The following is an 11,243-nucleotide window of genomic DNA, read 5'->3' as shown; positions in this document are numbered from 1 at the left end:
CGGTTGAGGGGCAGGGCGCATGGGCGTGCAGGACATGATGACGGTTGAGAGGCAGGGCGCATGCGCGCATGGGGACGGTTGAGGGGCAGGGCGCATGGGCGTGCAGGACATGATGACGGTTGAGAGGCAGGGCGCATGCGCGCATGGGGACGGTTGAGGGGCAGGGCGCATGGGCGTGCAGGACATGATGACGGTTGAGAGGCAGGGCGCATGCGCGTGGAGGAAAGAGGAACGGTTGAGAGGCAGGGCGCATGCGCGCCCCCTCAGACTCGTGGCGCAGACTAGCCTTTGCGAGCGCTTCCCGTCTCCCCCCCTCCGTTGCGCATGCGCCGCACAGAGCCGGGACGAAACAGGCGCCAGTGTACTATGGAGGCGGGAATCTACGGCGGGAGTGCGGGCGCATGCGCACAAAGAGTGTGAACTGAGGGAAGTTGCCGTGTGCGCGCACGCCGACCGCGGGAGGGACGCGCGTGCGCAGTGACTTGACCCGCGGGCGCCACCGCGCCTGCGCCGTAGGGACCATGGCGACATGGAGGCGGAAGCGCCGGCCAAGCCGGTGTGGGCGCGTCGCCGTTTTCCAAAATGGCGGCGCTGCAGGGGCTGCTGGTCCCGCACCTGCTGCCTGAGCGCTGCTACGACGAGCTGTTCCTGCGCTTCAATCTGCTGCACGGTGAGCGCGCGACCCCGCCGCCCGAGCCACGCACCCCTGGTCGCCAGGGCAACGCAAGGCGGCAGCCCTGCGGCGCCCCATGAGTGCGGGGGCGGAAGTGCCTTGTGCCCCCGCCATGTTGCTGCGGGGCGGAAGTAAGGCGGGCCGCTGCCATGTTCCTGCGGGGCGGAAGTGCCCCAGTTTGTGTGCCGCCGCCATGTTGGTGTGGGGCGGAAGTATGGCGTGTCGCCGCCATGTTGCTGCGGGGCGGAAGTGCCCCCACAAATAGGATTCCTGTGGGAGGGGTGACCCCCCATTGTTAGCTCACTTCCGTGGGATGATACATCCCTGCCTACACCCCCATTTGGGGCGGAGGGGCAGTGGGATTTGGCTGGGGCAATTGGACAGAGCGATGGGTGGGGGCAGGGGTCAGTGGGGTAGAATCATAGTCCCACCCCCTGCTCAGAGCAGGACCAACCCAGCTAAATCATCCCAGCCAGGGCCTTGTCAGGCCTGCGCTTAAAAACCTCTAAGGGTGGAGATCCCACCCCTCCCTAGGGAACCCATTCCAGTGCTTCACCACCCTCCTAGGGAAATAGTGTTTCCTGATATCCAGCCTAGACCTGCCCCACTGCAACTTGAGACCATCGCTCCTTGTTCTGTCATCTGCCACCACTGAGACCAGCCGAGCTCCATCCTCTTTGTAACCCCCTTCTGGTAGCTGAACGCAGCTATTAAATCCCCCCTCACTCCTCTTCTGCAGACTAAACAATCCCAGTTCCCTCAGCCTCTCCTCATAAGTCATGTGCTCTGGCCCCCTAGTCATTTTCATTGCCCTCCGCTGGGCTCTCTCCAATTTGTCCACATCCCTTCTGTAGTGGGGGCCCCAAAACTGGCCCCAGTCTCCAGATGAGGCCTCACCAATGTCGAATAGAGGGGAATGATCCCGTCCCTCGATCTGCTGGCAATGCCCCTTCTTATACAGCCCAAAATGCCGTTAGCCTTCTTAGCAACAAGGGCCACGGCTGACTCACATCCAGCTTCTCGTCCACTGTAACCCCCAGGTCCTTTTCTGCAGAATGGCTGCTTAGCCAGTCGGTCCCCAGCCTGTGTCAGTGCCTGGGATCCTTCTGTACTAAGTGCAGGACTCCGCACTTCTCCATGTTGAACCTCATCAGGCTTCTTTTGGCCCAGTCCTCCAATTTGTCTAGGTCACTCTGGACCCTATCCCGACCCTCCAGCGTATCCACCTCTCCCCCCAGCTTAGTGTCGGCCATGAACTTGCCAAGGGACCAATTAATTCCATTGCCAGATCATTAAAACTGGCCCCAGGACCAACCCCAGGGGCACTCAGCTTGATATCGGCTGCCAACTAGCCATGGAGCCGTTGGTTACTGGCCATTGACCCCAACGATCTAGCCAGCTTTCTACCCACCTTATAGTCCATCCAGCCCAGACGTCTGTAACTTGCCGGCAGGACATTGTGGAGACTGTATCAAAAATTTGCTAAAGTGAAGGAACAAGACGTCCACTCTTTTCCCTTCATCCTCTCATAGGAGGTTAGGGGGGTGGGGAGTTGTGGGGAGCAGCAGGGCTTCGTTGGCGGTCAGTGGGGTGCGGGAGCAGCAGCGGTTGGGTGGGTGTCGATGGGATGGGGGAGCAGCGGCGGTTGGGTGGGCGTCGGTGGAGTAGGATGGGGGCTCACTGGGGCAGAGCAGTAGCTACCGTGGGAACCAAGGGGGAGAATTGAGGAGGTGGGAGCCCAGCACTCCCAGGGGGCCAAGGCCGTGGGGGAAGGGGTCGAGCAGGAGGTGTGGGAAGGAGCTGGGGGTGCCCAGCGCGCAGGGAACCAGGGTCACCCAGGGGGTCGGAGGAGCCATAATGCAGAGGGCCAGGGATTGGGGGGCAGTGATGCTCAGAGAAACACGCGACATGGGGGCCCAGGGGAGCCTGGCCCGTGTGGGGCAGTGCTAGAGGAACGAGGGACGGGGTCAGCATAGGGCGGGGTCTTGGGGATATCCAGGGGGCAGCAGACGCTGGCTGGGGGCAGAGGGCGGCCATGGGCCTGCCGGGGAAGGGGCAAAGGGGGCAGGTGGCTAAGGACACCCAAAGAGGCCGTAGGCTTGGGAGGGAGGGGGAAATCCCAGCCCTGGGAACCCAGGAGGGGAGGATGTGAGGTTACCAGGGGGGCATAAACTCCACCGGGGCGGGGAAGGGGTCGCTGGTGGCCTGATTTGAACCTTCCCCCTTCTCCTTCTGTGTTTTCATCCAGTTCCCTGCCTGAAGATCCTGATCAGCAAAGGGCTGGGACTCGCCATCGTCGCAGGGTCGCTGATGGGTACGGATCCGGCTCCCTGGCTGGGCGGAGAGTGGGGCAGGGGCCTATCACCTCTAGGGGGCGCCGGCTCCCACCCAGCCCCAGGGCGGGGACTGGCTGGCTCAGGGGGACAGGGAATGGGGCAGGGGCCTGTCCCCTCTAGGGGACGCCGGCTCCCACCCAGCCCCAGGGCAGGGACTGGCTGGCTCAGGGGGGCAGGGAATGGGGCAGGGGCCTGTCCCCTCTAGGGGACGCCGGCTCCCACCCAGCCCCAGGGCAGGGACTGGCTGGCTCAGGGGGGCAGGGAATGGGGCAGGGGCCTGTCCCCTCTAGGGGACGCCGGCTCCCACCCAGCCCCAGGGCAGGGACTGGCTGGCTCAGGGGGGCAGGGAATGGGGCAGGGGCCTGTCCCCTCTAGGGGACGCCGGCTCCCACCCAGCCCCAGGGCAGGGACTGGCTGGCTCAGGGGGGCAGGGAATGGGGCAGGGGCCTGTCCCCTCTAGGGGACGCCGGCTCCCACCCAGCCCCAGGGCAGGGACTGGCTGGCTCAGGGGGGCAGGGAATGGGGCAGGGGCCTGTCCCCTCTAGGGGACGCCGGCTCCCACCCAGCCCCAGGGCAGGGACTGGCTGGCTCAGGGGGGCAGGGAATGGGGCAGGGGCCTGTCCCCTCTAGGGGACGCCGGCTCCCACCCAGCCCCAGGGCAGGGACTGGCTGGCTCAGGGGGGCAGGGAATGGGGCAGGGGCCTGTCCCCTCTAGGGGACGCCGGCTCCCACCCAGCCCCAGGGCAGGGACTGGCTGGCTCAGGGGGGCAGGGAATGGGGCAGGGGCCTGTCCCCTCTAGGGGACGCCGGCTCCCACCCAGCCCCAGGGCAGGGACTGGCTGGCTCAGGGGGGCAGGGAATGGGGCAGGGGCCTGTCCCCTCTAGGGGACGCCGGCTCCCACCCAGCCCCAGGGCAGGGACTGGCTGGCTCAGGGGGGCAGGGAATGGGGCAGGGGCCTGTCCCCTCTAGGGGACGCCGGCTCCCACCCAGCCCCAGGGCAGGGACTGGCTGGCTCAGGGGGGCAGGGAATGGGGCAGGGGCCTGTCCCCTCTAGGGGACGCCGGCTCCCACCCAGCCCCAGGGCAGGGACTGGCTGGCTCAGGGGGGCAGGGAATGGGGCAGGGGCCTGTCCCCTCTAGGGGACGCCGGCTCCCACCCAGCCCCAGGGCAGGGACTGGCTGGCTCAGGGGGGCAGGGAATGGGGCAGGGGCCTGTCCCCTCTAGGGGACGCCGGCTCCCACCCAGCCCCAGGGCAGGGACTGGCTGGCTCAGGGGGGCAGGGAATGGGGCAGGGGCCTGTCCCCTCTAGGGGACGCCGGCTCCCACCCAGCCCCAGGGCAGGGACTGGCTGGCTCAGGGGGGCAGGGAATGGGGCAGGGGCCTGTCCCCTCTAGGGGACGCCGGCTCCCACCCAGCCCCAGGGCAGGGACTGGCTGGCTCAGGGGGGCAGGGAATGGGGCAGGGGCCTGTCCCCTCTAGGGGACGCCGGCTCCCACCCAGCCCCAGGGCAGGGACTGGCTGGCTCAGGGGGGCAGGGAATGGGGCAGGGGCCTGTCCCCTCTAGGGGACGCCGGCTCCCACCCAGCCCCAGGGCAGGGACTGGCTGGCTCAGGGGGGCAGGGAATGGGGCAGGGGCCTGTCCCCTCTAGGGGACGCCGGCTCCCACCCAGCCCCAGGGCAGGGACTGGCTGGCTCAGGGGGGCAGGGAATGGGGCAGGGGCCTGTCCCCTCTAGGGGACGCCGGCTCCCACCCAGCCCCAGGGCAGGGACTGGCTGGCTCAGGGGGGCAGGGAATGGGGCAGGGGCCTGTCCCCTCTAGGGGACGCCGGCTCCCACCCAGCCCCAGGGCAGGGACTGGCTGGCTCAGGGGGGCAGGGAATGGGGCAGGGGCCTGTCCCCTCTAGGGGACGCCGGCTCCCACCCAGCCCCAGGGCAGGGACTGGCTGGCTCAGGGGGGCAGGGAATGGGGCAGGGGCCTGTCCCCTCTAGGGGACGCCGGCTCCCACCCAGCCCCAGGGCAGGGACTGGCTGGCTCAGGGGGGCAGGGAATGGGGCAGGGGCCTGTCCCCTCTAGGGGACGCCGGCTCCCACCCAGCCCCAGGGCAGGGACTGGCTGGCTCAGGGGGGCAGGGAATGGGGCAGGGGCCTGTCCCCTCTAGGGGACGCCGGCTCCCACCCAGCCCCAGGGCAGGGACTGGCTGGCTCAGGGGGGCAGGGAATGGGGCAGGGGCCTGTCCCCTCTAGGGGACGCCGGCTCCCACCCAGCCCCAGGGCAGGGACTGGCTGGCTCAGGGGGGCAGGGAATGGGGCAGGGGCCTGTCCCCTCTAGGGGACGCCGGCTCCCACCCAGCCCCAGGGCAGGGACTGGCTGGCTCAGGGGGGCAGGGAATGGGGCAGGGGCCTGTCCCCTCTAGGGGACGCCGGCTCCCACCCAGCCCCAGGGCAGGGACTGGCTGGCTCAGGGGGGCAGGGAATGGGGCAGGGGCCTGTCCCCTCTAGGGGACGCCGGCTCCCACCCAGCCCCAGGGCAGGGACTGGCTGGCTCAGGGGGGCAGGGAATGGGGCAGGGGCCTGTCCCCTCTAGGGGACGCCGGCTCCCACCCAGCCCCAGGGCAGGGACTGGCTGGCTCAGGGGGGCAGGGAATGGGGCAGGGGCCTGTCCCCTCTAGGGGACGCCGGCTCCCACCCAGCCCCAGGGCAGGGACTGGCTGGCTCAGGGGGGCAGGGAATGGGGCAGGGGCCTGTCCCCTCTAGGGGACGCCGGCTCCCACCCAGCCCCAGGGCAGGGACTGGCTGGCTCAGGGGGGCAGGGAATGGGGCAGGGGCCTGTCCCCTCTAGGGGACGCCGGCTCCCACCCAGCCCCAGGGCAGGGACTGGCTGGCTCAGGGGGGCAGGGAATGGGGCAGGGGCCTGTCCCCTCTAGGGGACGCCGGCTCCCACCCAGCCCCAGGGCAGGGACTGGCTGGCTCAGGGGGGCAGGGAATGGGGCAGGGGCCTGTCCCCTCTAGGGGACGCCGGCTCCCACCCAGCCCCAGGGCAGGGACTGGCTGGCTCAGGGGGGCAGGGAATGGGGCAGGGGCCTGTCCCCTCTAGGGGACGCCGGCTCCCACCCAGCCCCAGGGCAGGGACTGGCTGGCTCAGGGGGGCAGGGAATGGGGCAGGGGCCTGTCCCCTCTAGGGGACGCCGGCTCCCACCCAGCCCCAGGGCAGGGACTGGCTGGCTCAGGGGGGCAGGGAATGGGGCAGGGGCCTGTCCCCTCTAGGGGACGCCGGCTCCCACCCAGCCCCAGGGCAGGGACTGGCTGGCTCAGGGGGGCAGGGAATGGGGCAGGGGCCTGTCCCCTCTAGGGGACGCCGGCTCCCACCCAGCCCCAGGGCAGGGACTGGCTGGCTCAGGGGGGCAGGGAATGGGGCAGGGGCCTGTCCCCTCTAGGGGACGCCGGCTCCCACCCAGCCCCAGGGCAGGGACTGGCTGGCTCAGGGGGGCAGGGAATGGGGCAGGGGCCTGTCCCCTCTAGGGGACGCCGGCTCCCACCCAGCCCCAGGGCAGGGACTGGCTGGCTCAGGGGGGCAGGGAATGGGGCAGGGGCCTGTCCCCTCTAGGGGACGCCGGCTCCCACCCAGCCCCAGGGCAGGGACTGGCTGGCTCAGGGGGGCAGGGAATGGGGCAGGGGCCTGTCCCCTCTAGGGGACGCCGGCTCCCACCCAGCCCCAGGGCAGGGACTGGCTGGCTCAGGGGGGCAGGGAATGGGGCAGGGGCCTGTCCCCTCTAGGGGACGCCGGCTCCCACCCAGCCCCAGGGCAGGGACTGGCTGGCTCAGGGGGGCAGGGAATGGGGCAGGGGCCTGTCCCCTCTAGGGGACGCCGGCTCCCACCCAGCCCCAGGGCAGGGACTGGCTGGCTCAGGGGGGCAGGGAATGGGGCAGGGGCCTGTCCCCTCTAGGGGACGCCGGCTCCCACCCAGCCCCAGGGCAGGGACTGGCTGGCTCAGGGGGGCAGGGAATGGGGCAGGGGCCTGTCCCCTCTAGGGGACGCCGGCTCCCACCCAGCCCCAGGGCAGGGACTGGCTGGCTCAGGGGGGCAGGGAATGGGGCAGGGGCCTGTCCCCTCTAGGGGACGCCGGCTCCCACCCAGCCCCAGGGCAGGGACTGGCTGGCTCAGGGGGGCAGGGAATGGGGCAGGGGCCTGTCCCCTCTAGGGGACGCCGGCTCCCACCCAGCCCCAGGGCAGGGACTGGCTGGCTCAGGGGGGCAGGGAATGGGGCAGGGGCCTGTCCCCTCTAGGGGACGCCGGCTCCCACCCAGCCCCAGGGCAGGGACTGGCTGGCTCAGGGGGGCAGGGAATGGGGCAGGGGCCTGTCCCCTCTAGGGGACGCCGGCTCCCACCCAGCCCCAGGGCAGGGACTGGCTGGCTCAGGGGGGCAGGGAATGGGGCAGGGGCCTGTCCCCTCTAGGGGACGCCGGCTCCCACCCAGCCCCAGGGCAGGGACTGGCTGGCTCAGGGGGGCAGGGAATGGGGCAGGGGCCTGTCCCCTCTAGGGGACGCCGGCTCCCACCCAGCCCCAGGGCAGGGACTGGCTGGCTCAGGGGGGCAGGGAATGGGGCAGGGGCCTGTCCCCTCTAGGGGACGCCGGCTCCCACCCAGCCCCAGGGCAGGGACTGGCTGGCTCAGGGGGGCAGGGAATGGGGCAGGGGCCTGTCCCCTCTAGGGGACGCCGGCTCCCACCCAGCCCCAGGGCAGGGACTGGCTGGCTCAGGGGGGCAGGGAATGGGGCAGGGGCCTGTCCCCTCTAGGGGACGCCGGCTCCCACCCAGCCCCAGGGCAGGGACTGGCTGGCTCAGGGGGGCAGGGAATGGGGCAGGGGCCTGTCCCCTCTAGGGGACGCCGGCTCCCACCCAGCCCCAGGGCAGGGACTGGCTGGCTCAGGGGGGCAGGGAATGGGGCAGGGGCCTGTCCCCTCTAGGGGACGCCGGCTCCCACCCAGCCCCAGGGCAGGGACTGGCTGGCTCAGGGGGGCAGGGAATGGGGCAGGGGCCTGTCCCCTCTAGGGGACGCCGGCTCCCACCCAGCCCCAGGGCAGGGACTGGCTGGCTCAGGGGGGCAGGGAATGGGGCAGGGGCCTGTCCCCTCTAGGGGACGCCGGCTCCCACCCAGCCCCAGGGCAGGGACTGGCTGGCTCAGGGGGGCAGGGAATGGGGCAGGGGCCTGTCCCCTCTAGGGGACGCCGGCTCCCACCCAGCCCCAGGGCAGGGACTGGCTGGCTCAGGGGGGCAGGGAATGGGGCAGGGGCCTGTCCCCTCTAGGGGACGCCGGCTCCCACCCAGCCCCAGGGCAGGGACTGGCTGGCTCAGGGGGGCAGGGAATGGGGCAGGGGCCTGTCCCCTCTAGGGGACGCCGGCTCCCACCCAGCCCCAGGGCAGGGACTGGCTGGCTCAGGGGGGCAGGGAATGGGGCAGGGGCCTGTCCCCTCTAGGGGACGCCGGCTCCCACCCAGCCCCAGGGCAGGGACTGGCTGGCTCAGGGGGGCAGGGAATGGGGCAGGGGCCTGTCCCCTCTAGGGGACGCCGGCTCCCACCCAGCCCCAGGGCAGGGACTGGCTGGCTCAGGGGGGCAGGGAATGGGGCAGGGGCCTGTCCCCTCTAGGGGACGCCGGCTCCCACCCAGCCCCAGGGCAGGGACTGGCTGGCTCAGGGGGGCAGGGAATGGGGCAGGGGCCTGTCCCCTCTAGGGGACGCCGGCTCCCACCCAGCCCCAGGGCAGGGACTGGCTGGCTCAGGGGGGCAGGGAATGGGGCAGGGGCCTGTCCCCTCTAGGGGACGCCGGCTCCCACCCAGCCCCAGGGCAGGGACTGGCTGGCTCAGGGGGGCAGGGAATGGGGCAGGGGCCTGTCCCCTCTAGGGGACGCCGGCTCCCACCCAGCCCCAGGGCAGGGACTGGCTGGCTCAGGGGGGCAGGGAATGGGGCAGGGGCCTGTCCCCTCTAGGGGACGCCGGCTCCCACCCAGCCCCAGGGCAGGGACTGGCTGGCTCAGGGGGGCAGGGAATGGGGCAGGGGCCTGTCCCCTCTAGGGGACGCCGGCTCCCACCCAGCCCCAGGGCAGGGACTGGCTGGCTCAGGGGGGCAGGGAATGGGGCAGGGGCCTGTCCCCTCTAGGGGACGCCGGCTCCCACCCAGCCCCAGGGCAGGGACTGGCTGGCTCAGGGGGGCAGGGAATGGGGCAGGGGCCTGTCCCCTCTAGGGGACGCCGGCTCCCACCCAGCCCCAGGGCAGGGACTGGCTGGCTCAGGGGGGCAGGGAATGGGGCAGGGGCCTGTCCCCTCTAGGGGACGCCGGCTCCCACCCAGCCCCAGGGCAGGGACTGGCTGGCTCAGGGGGGCAGGGAATGGGGCAGGGGCCTGTCCCCTCTAGGGGACGCCGGCTCCCACCCAGCCCCAGGGCAGGGACTGGCTGGCTCAGGGGGGCAGGGAATGGGGCAGGGGCCTGTCCCCTCTAGGGGACGCCGGCTCCCACCCAGCCCCAGGGCAGGGACTGGCTGGCTCAGGGGGGCAGGGAATGGGGCAGGGGCCTGTCCCCTCTAGGGGACGCCGGCTCCCACCCAGCCCCAGGGCAGGGACTGGCTGGCTCAGGGGGGCAGGGAATGGGGCAGGGGCCTGTCCCCTCTAGGGGACGCCGGCTCCCACCCAGCCCCAGGGCAGGGACTGGCTGGCTCAGGGGGGCAGGGAATGGGGCAGGGGCCTGTCCCCTCTAGGGGACGCCGGCTCCCACCCAGCCCCAGGGCAGGGACTGGCTGGCTCAGGGGGGCAGGGAATGGGGCAGGGGCCTGTCCCCTCTAGGGGACGCCGGCTCCCACCCAGCCCCAGGGCAGGGACTGGCTGGCTCAGGGGGGCAGGGAATGGGGCAGGGGCCTGTCCCCTCTAGGGGACGCCGGCTCCCACCCAGCCCCAGGGCAGGGACTGGCTGGCTCAGGGGGGCAGGGAATGGGGCAGGGGCCTGTCCCCTCTAGGGGACGCCGGCTCCCACCCAGCCCCAGGGCAGGGACTGGCTGGCTCAGGGGGGCAGGGAATGGGGCAGGGGCCTGTCCCCTCTAGGGGACGCCGGCTCCCACCCAGCCCCAGGGCAGGGACTGGCTGGCTCAGGGGGGCAGGGAATGGGGCAGGGGCCTGTCCCCTCTAGGGGACGCCGGCTCCCACCCAGCCCCAGGGCAGGGACTGGCTGGCTCAGGGGGGCAGGGAATGGGGCAGGGGCCTGTCCCCTCTAGGGGACGCCGGCTCCCACCCAGCCCCAGGGCAGGGACTGGCTGGCTCAGGGGGGCAGGGAATGGGGCAGGGGCCTGTCCCCTCTAGGGGACGCCGGCTCCCACCCAGCCCCAGGGCAGGGACTGGCTGGCTCAGGGGGGCAGGGAATGGGGCAGGGGCCTGTCCCCTCTAGGGGACGCCGGCTCCCACCCAGCCCCAGGGCAGGGACTGGCTGGCTCAGGGGGGCAGGGAATGGGGCAGGNGAGCAGGGGGGGCTGGGAGCCAGGACTCCTGGGTTCACATACCTTGGCAGCTGGCACTGACTCACCTTGTTAACATGCAAATTCTGGGGCTGGTGCCTGCTTGGTCCCAACCTAGAGTATGTTCCCCCTGGCGCCCGGCGCTGAGATGCAGCCACCTCCGGGGCAGGCCAGCTGGTTACCCAGGGACCCGTCGCTGAGATGCAGCCACCTCTGGGGCGGGGCGGCCGGTTACCCAGGGACCCCTCGCCTGGCGTTGAGATGCAGCCACCTCTGGGGCGGGACGGCCGGTTACCCAGGGACCCCTCGCCTGGCGCTGAGATGCAGCCACCTCTGGGGCAGGGCAGCTGGTTACCCAGGGACCCGGCGCCGAGATGCAGCCACCTCTGGGGCGGGACAGCCGGTTACCCAGGGACCCCTCGCCTGGCGCTGAGATGCAGCCAGCTCTGGGGCGGGACGGCCGGTTACCCAGGGACCCCTTGGCCGGCGCCGAGATGCAGCCACCTCTGGAGTTTGTTATACATGGACCCCTCAGCCGGCCCTAATTTCAACTATGCCTGGCTGGGGATAGAGGGAATGTAGCGCTCCCCCCTTGCTAATATACCCCCATTTCCCCAGTACAGGGCCACAGTTGGGGGGCAGGAACAGGAGGCGTGGGCGGGACCCACCTGTACCCTGCGGTGGCAGCATTCCCGTATCCCGCGGCGGCCGGGCACGGCAGGTAACGGCCCGGCTGG

This window comes from Chelonoidis abingdonii, chromosome 11 (assembly GCF_003597395.2).
Source record: "Chelonoidis abingdonii isolate Lonesome George chromosome 11, CheloAbing_2.0, whole genome shotgun sequence".
In the NCBI taxonomy this organism is placed as follows: domain Eukaryota; kingdom Metazoa; phylum Chordata; order Testudines; family Testudinidae; genus Chelonoidis; species Chelonoidis abingdonii.
The sequence above is the reverse complement of the archived record's forward strand: the minus strand, read 5'-3'. Positions refer to the sequence as shown.